At 38.0% G+C, this 7911-nt stretch overlaps 1 pseudogene; it reads left to right on the forward strand.

The window, feature by feature from the left end:
* Window positions 1-5974: 5974 nt before the first annotated feature.
* Window positions 5975-7364, forward strand: LOC113915850 (annotated as a pseudogene).
* The last annotated feature ends 547 nt before the right edge of the window (window positions 7365-7911 follow it).

The raw sequence follows: 7911 nt of genomic DNA on the forward strand, positions 1-7911 counted from the left end.
ATATTGAAGATGTATTGGAAATTTTTATATTAAAGTTTTATGTATATAAAAATTCTTTTTTCTTGTTTTTAATCTTTACATATTTTATTTCCTTTTATTGCTATCTAGGACCCACCAGTACAACACTGAATAGAAATGGGAAATTTTATATGAACTGGGATCATCTTATCATTTGAGATTAAATTGAATTTGGCTTCAGTTTCTATCCCACATGCATTGGGTAGTACCAACATATTTTCCAGTCTTGTTGGGAATCTCGGATATACTGATACTTCCTTTACTTACCAATGACTTTTGACCCCAAGATAAAAACAGAGCTTCGTTGAGCTCAGTCCAGCCAGACATAATCCAGCTCATTTAATGGACCCCATGTGACTTTTGCAAGTAATTAGTGTTTATTGTCATTTTCTCAGACTCTGGCAACTTGTTGGCCCAGCAAAAGCTAAGACAGGACATGAAACACTAAAAGAAGTAAAAACGCAGAGACGTTTCTCCTGGATATTTGTCCAGGACTGTGCATAAATAATCAGAACATTTAGTTGAGATTAACAAATGGTAGCTGTAGCTAGAATTCAGAGAAACATCTACCTCAGTACTTGGTGTGTATGAATGTTGAAACCTTCTAAAATTAAAGACAGATCTCTAGTTGAGATATAAAAAAATGTATGTATCTGAGGACAGAGAGAAACTAGAGAGTAAATTTCACTCACAATATCTAGAACTTTCTAAATGGGATGCCTTGCCTAAGGAACATCATGGTTCAACCCATGTATGTAATCACTGCATACTGAGAGCTTGTTAATCATATATAATCAGTGATTTAGTAGGTTATTTGAGCAAAATATAATATAAACATAAAATGTTATAGTCTCTATTTTCTAGTCTGTGAATTTTGGGAAATATTATTGGCCTCAAAATTTTTCATAAGAATCAAACCAGTGAATAGCCTTATAACCAGATATTGGAAGACAAACCAGTGAATAGCCTTATAACCAGATGTTAGAAGACAAACCAGTGAATAGCCTTATAACCAGATGTTAGAAGACAAACCAGTGAATAGCCTTATAACCAGATGTTAGAAGACAAACCAGTGAATAGCCTTATGACCAGATGTTGGAAGATTTGCTATTACTGTCTTGTTGGAACACAGAAGCCAGGACCAAAACTTTGCTATTAGATAATCTGTTGCTGCCCTCCAGATTTGTATAGCTCATGGCATGCTCAGGACTAAGCTCCTTAGTACAGCTGTCATCTTCTTACCACCGCCAACCCCCCACATCCTTCTGTGTCTCTGGCAACTCCGTTTTTCCAGCTGCTCATGTCCAAAAAGTTGCTGTTGTCCTAGATTTCTCTAGTTCTGTTCTAACCCACATCTTGCCAGAAGTCTAGTGTGCTGACTCTACTAGTAGATTTCCAGAATGTGACCACTTCTTTCCACTTCATAAACTACCATCCTGGTCCACATCACCAGCACCTCTCATCTAGAATAATGCAACACCCTCCTAACTTGTCTCTCTACTCCCTCCTTTGCCTTCCATTGTCCTTCTCTGTCTACACTCAATATAGCAATTGAAGTCAGTCCACTTCTCTCCTTAAAACCATCTATCACTTTCACTCCATTCACTGACAGGCTTCTCCATTGTCCCTTGAACAAACTAGATATGGACTTAGCTCCAGGCCCTTTGCAAATGCTGCTCACTTTATCTGAAATGTTTCCGCCCCACACACACATAGTCCCAAGACTGGCTAGAGAGCCAGTCTTTATCTCAACTCAAAAATTCCTTCTCAATGAGGACCTCTCTAGATACCCTACCTAAAAATTATCTATACACTTTTACACACATACATTTAAATTTCATATTCCCTTCAGTTTTTATTTTTCTACTAAGTATTTAGCACACTACTAACATAGTATATTGGTCAGGATACTCCAGACAAAGAGAATCAATAGGATATATATGTTATCCTATATATCCTCTAAATATATACTACGAGATTTATTTTAAGAAATTGTCTCACATGACTGTGAGGGATAATAAGTCTGAAATCAATAGAGGAGACTGGCAGGCTGAAAACTCAGACAGGAGTTGATGTTGTCTTGAGTTTAAAAAATAAAGGGCAAGCCATAAATCTGGAAATTCAGGCAGCTTTTTGTATCACCCTCTCTAGGGAATCAACTGATTGGCAAGGCCCTATGTAATGTCCTTCAAGTGATTGTGGATGTTAGTCACATCTCCAAAACACCTTCCCAGCAAAACCAAGGCTAATATCTGACCAAAAAACTGAGCAACGTAGCCAGGTTGACACATGAAATTTAATGATCACATATAGTATATATTGTTCTTCCTAAAAAGTCATATTTACTGTCTGCCTCTCCCAACAAAATTTAAGCTCTCTGGGAAACGATTGTTGTCTGCTTGTTTATGAATGTTTTTCCACTGCTCAGAACAGAACCTGAGAACTCAATAAATATCTGATTTAATGAATGAACTGATGTTGGATTGTTAGGGATGTTTAAAACTAATTGGGGAAGCTTACCTACCCCATCACTCACATCAAAATTATATGAGAATCAAGAGACTGAAATAGAGGGAAGTATTCTTTGGGGATGCAGTTAGTGTGCTGTGCAGAAAGAGCCAATGTGGGTGAGGCAAGAGCCACACATTTGCTGGGGGAGAATACTGTGGGCAGTAGCCAACAACATCAAAGACTCAAGGAAATGTCAATAAGAGGTTCTGAGCAGAGGGAGAAACAAAACAAAACAAAACAAAAAAAAAAACCCTAACACCTTGAAATTTCCCATGGAAGAAAGAACCAGCTCTAACTGCTTACTATACCCTGATACCCAATCCCAAGAACACAAACAAAAAACAAACAAGCAAACAACCTTCCCCCCCAAATAAAACACCTCATTCCTAGTAATCACCTTTTTCTTGGCTCAAATCCTGGAAGGGTAGAGTAACTCAGAAATGGTGGGGAGAATGGAAGTATAGGGAGGATAGAAATCACAGGCTGGTCATAACCACTCTGTCAATCCTCATCCCTAAGCTTGAATCAGTAGCTAGCTGTAGGAGGAAAAGACGTTCTAAATGAGATAAGAAAACTATTTGTATTTTACACTGGAATTAATATTCTATTTTACACTGAAACTATAGAAATAGACTGTTTGGGCTTAAAATACCTAGAGGAATGTTTATTTTCGAGCAGTGATTGAGAATGTCATTAGTCCAGCTTAATTGTTCATCTAATGGCTTGGTAGAAACAATGAGTCTTCAGATTCAGTTTACGGGGTAGTGAGAAAAATTGTCTTTAAAAAGTTGTCTAATGCTTACACCCTCTCGAATGTAGTCCATTTAGAAAAATAAAACATACGTACTGGTCTTAAGGTAGTATTAGACATTTTGAATGTGCAAATATAATCTGAATCATAATAAGTTTAGACATGAACATATTATGATGCATGCATATTTAACATTAAGTTTGTAAAGTACTGTATTCCCAATCATATTGGGTTTACTTGCATATTCTTTTTTAAAACCGGTTCAGCAAAAATACCACAAGGTAAAACAAAACAACCTATTCCACATAAGTCATATTGATTTAGAATATCTTGCCAGAGAAGGTGACTGACGTTTTAACTTTCTAGATACTTGTGTCTTCAGTAATTATCTTTTAGTAAGTATCTCAACATGAAGATGGTTTGCTCACCCGTACCAATGACAGTATGTTATTAGTGGTATATTTTCAAACCTGCTCTGCAGTTGTAATACAACAGAATGCAAATAAACTTACAGGTACATCGAAAAGCAGTGAGCTATTTCCCATAACTCACTCATCTGTTCTTGGAATCAGCAGGCAGATGCTATACCTACGTTACTGGGAGCTACTCCCAGCAGACAGCATATTTCTTTGGTTTGCGCTGAATCTACTAGTTATCTCCATGAATATTGCTAAACTAAATGAGGAATGTCTGCTGTGCTGGTCATTTAGACAACAGACTTGATGAACCAGTTGTGATCATTCAAATCTATACTAAATAAACATCATTAGAATTGAGTTGATTTACTTATGCTTATAGAATAATGATTCTACAAATTATAGAACTTGCACTGATATCTAACAATCTCTTTACTACTCTAAATTTTTAAATGGGGTTTATTTATTGAGATAAAGTTAATAAAAGCCCAATAATTTTCTTTTTGGGAATATGCTGAAATTGACCAAAATTATCAAAAATAATGTTATATAAATTCTTAGGGATTGCATTTGCTGATGTTAAGTATCTTCATGATTTTAAGTATGCTAAACAAAATCTGTGGGGTTGAAGAGGGCTGAACACTGGAAAATATTCCAACTCAAGTAACAAACAAAGTTATGAATTTTGGCAAATCAGCCGTCTTAGTAAGAGTAAACAAATTGGGATTACATATCTTATTGCAAAAATGCAAAGGACTGAAGTGTTTCGTATATCAGAAAGTTCATCACATGTCTATTAGTAGTCTGTCTGAGATCCAATTGAATGGCTCATTAATTTTCAGATTCTAGGTAATCACCCACCAGAGATTCTGATTTAAGAAGTTAGGGAAGGAGTCTACAAAGTCAGGGAAAGACTCCAAGGAAGAGGAGTCCTGCATTTTTGAAACAAGTATTTAGGAGGTAGACCATTCTTAATCCAATCTTAAAGAAATGGTGATATAAAGTTTGCTTCATACCATTCTACCTGCCCACTAAAATCATAGAATAAAAAGTATATGCATTCTACACACAAACAAACAAACAAACAACATTAACACGAAGTTTCTAATTGTTCTAAAACAAAGCCTACAAGATAGTCATTTAGTAGCTATTGATTTAGTTGATAGAGGCTTTGCGCCTCAACTTGCTTTTGGATCAAAGTCACAGAAGACTACTCACCTACCTTCAATAGAAACAAATTTCATGTCACATACAAAGAGTATGGAAGTGGAGAAACTTTAGTTTGTAAGTTCCGCAGCTCAAAGATGTCTTTAAGAACTTAGATTCTTTCAAAAACTTTGCTCTGCTTTCCAAACCTGTTGTTTTCACTCTGATGGGCTCTTCTTGTGGACAGGAGAAAGCTACAGCAGCGGCCACAACCAGACTTGACATAAGGGAGTTTCTGCTATCTCCTTCCTTTTCCCTTCCTCCCTATCTCCAGAGTAAATTAAACTTTCATACAGATTTCAGGCAAGTATCTCTGATGATCTAATTGGTTAAAATAAGTCTACAAGTTAATACAAGACTATGACTGACTACATCACTGGAAAGGGTAATGAGCCCTGATAATTGGTTTAAACTGACTAGGGTTTGATAACTGGAGTTGAGGATGAGGTGACCTTATGTAAGTCCTATGGTGCAGAGGTGAATGCTTGCACAAAATTTGGGTTCCCCCGAAAGTGAAGTAGAGGGACCCAGCTCATGGATATGTCATCAAAAGTTTCTGCTAACATTAAAAGCAGAGTAGATTCCTGCTTTGTTGTCTTTTTCTCCCCCCCCCCCCACTTTTTTTTAAATGGTTAAGACAAATACAGTTAGAGGGCACCTGGGTGGCTCAGTTGGTTAAGCGACTGTCTTCTGCTCAGGTCATGATCCCAGAATCCCGGGATCAAGTCCCACATCAGGCTCCCTGCTCAGCAGGGAGTCTGCTTCTCCCTCTGACCCTCTTCCCTCTCGTGCTCTCTCTCTCTCTCTCATTCTCTCTCTCTCAAATAAATAAATAAAATCTTTAAAAAAAAAGACAAATACAGTTAGAATACAAGTTGGACATTTAAAATTGTTCTCTATTCTTTCTTTCCATTTTATAATATAAAAAATATAAAATATAAAGCAAACTTTAGTGAATGTGGGCAATATTCTTTTCCCTTCATTGATCAAATAAGACAAAAGAAGAGCTTTTTTTACAACGGGTTTGCCACAGGAACACAGGTGTGAAAAACACTGCTAAGACTAAACCAAAATGGGAAAAGAAAAGACTCATATCAACATCGTCATCATTGGACACGTAGATTGGGACAAGTCTACCACTAATGGTCATCTGATCTACAAATGTGGTGGGATTGACAAAGAAGTACTGAAACATTTGAGAAGGAGGTTGCTGAGGTGGGAACAGGCTCCCTCAAGTATGCCTGGGTCTTGGATAAACTGAAAGCTGAACGTGAACATGTTACCACCATTGATATCTGCCTGTAGACATTCAAGACCAGCAAGTATTATGTGACCATCACTGATGCTCCAGGACACAGACACTTTATCAAAAACATGATTACATGATTACAGGAATATCTTAGACTGACTGTGCTGTCCTGATTGTTGCTGCTGGTGTTGGTGAATTTGAAGCAGGTAGCTCCAAGGATGGGCCGTGAGCAAACCCTCTAACTTACACACTGGGTATAAAACAACTAATTGTTGGTGTTCACAAAATGGATTCCACTGAGCCACCCTACAGCCAGAAGACAAACAAGGAAATTATTACAGGAAGTCAGCACCTACATTAAGAAAATTGGCTACAACCACAATTTGTTAGCATTTGTGCCAATTTCTGGTTGGAATGGTGACAACATGCTGGAGCCAAGTGTTCGAGGGATGGAAAGTCACCATAAAGATGGCAAAGCCAGTGGAATCCACCTGCTTGAAGCTCTGGATGGCATTTCTGCCACCAGCTCGTCCAACTGACAAGGCCTTGTGTCTGCCCTTCCAGGACATCTACAAAATTGGTGGTATTGGTACTGTCCCTGTGGGCCGAGGGGAGACTGGCATGGTGGTCATCTTTGCTCTAGTCAATGTTGCATCTGAAGTAAAGTCTGTTGAAATGCACCCTGCAGTTTTGAGTGAGGCTCTTCCTGGGGACAATGTGGGCTTCGGTGTCAAGAACATATTTGTCAAAGATGTTCATCATGGCACTGAAGCTGGTGACAGCAAAAATGACCCACCCATGGAAGCAGCTGGCTACACGGCTCAGGTGATTATCCTGAATCGTCGAGGCCAAGTCAGTGCTGAATATGCACCTGTGCTGTATTGTCACATAACTCACTTTGTTTGCGAGTTTGCTGAGCTGAAGGAAAAGATAGATCGTTATTCTGGAAAAAATATGGAAGATGGTCCCAAGTTCTTGAAATCTGGTGATGCTGCCATCATTGATACGGTTCCCTGCAAGCCTGTGTGTGTCGGAACTTCTCTGACTATCCTCCTCTGGGTTGTTTTGCTGTTTGTGACATGAGACAGTTGCTGTGGGTGTCACCAAATCAGTGGACATGAAGGCAGCTGGAGCTGGCAAGGTTACCAAGTATGTCCAGAAAGCTCAAAAGGCTAGTGAATATTATCCCCGATACCTGCCACCCCAGTCTTAATCAGCGGTGGAAGAACGGTCTCAGAACTATTTACATCAATTGGCCATTTCATAGTAAAAGACTGGCTAATAATGCCTTGTAAAACCTTCAAAAGGAAAGGAGAATGCTTCGTGGACCATCCGTTGTGTGTGTGCGTGTGTGTGTGTGTGTCTGCGTGTGGCAGTTTTAAATTATCGGTTTTTAAAATCAGTACTTTTTAATGGAAAAAAAATTGTCACAAAAATTTGAGACCCATTCAAACAAAAGTTTAATGAGAAAAAAACAAAAAGAAAAGAAAGGACCCATTAGCTTGGGAGTTTCAGAGTGTCCTTAATATTTAAACTTGCATTTGCTTTTTGCTTTTTCCTTTTTGGGCTTTAATAAAGTAGATGCCATATGTTATTTTTCTTAATAACTGTGCGCAGAAGATAAAAACATAAAAAAAGATACATTACTTAAAGTAATCAGGTTTTCTGTTTTTAATATGTTTCTTCATGCCTTCAGATCTCCAATTTGTCACAATTTTCCATATGCCACCTACCTCAAAGGAAGCAAACCACTAGTTGGT

The sequence above is a fragment of the Zalophus californianus genome, chromosome 1 (genome assembly GCF_009762305.2).
Source record: "Zalophus californianus isolate mZalCal1 chromosome 1, mZalCal1.pri.v2, whole genome shotgun sequence".
NCBI lineage: Eukaryota > Metazoa > Chordata > Mammalia > Carnivora > Otariidae > Zalophus > Zalophus californianus.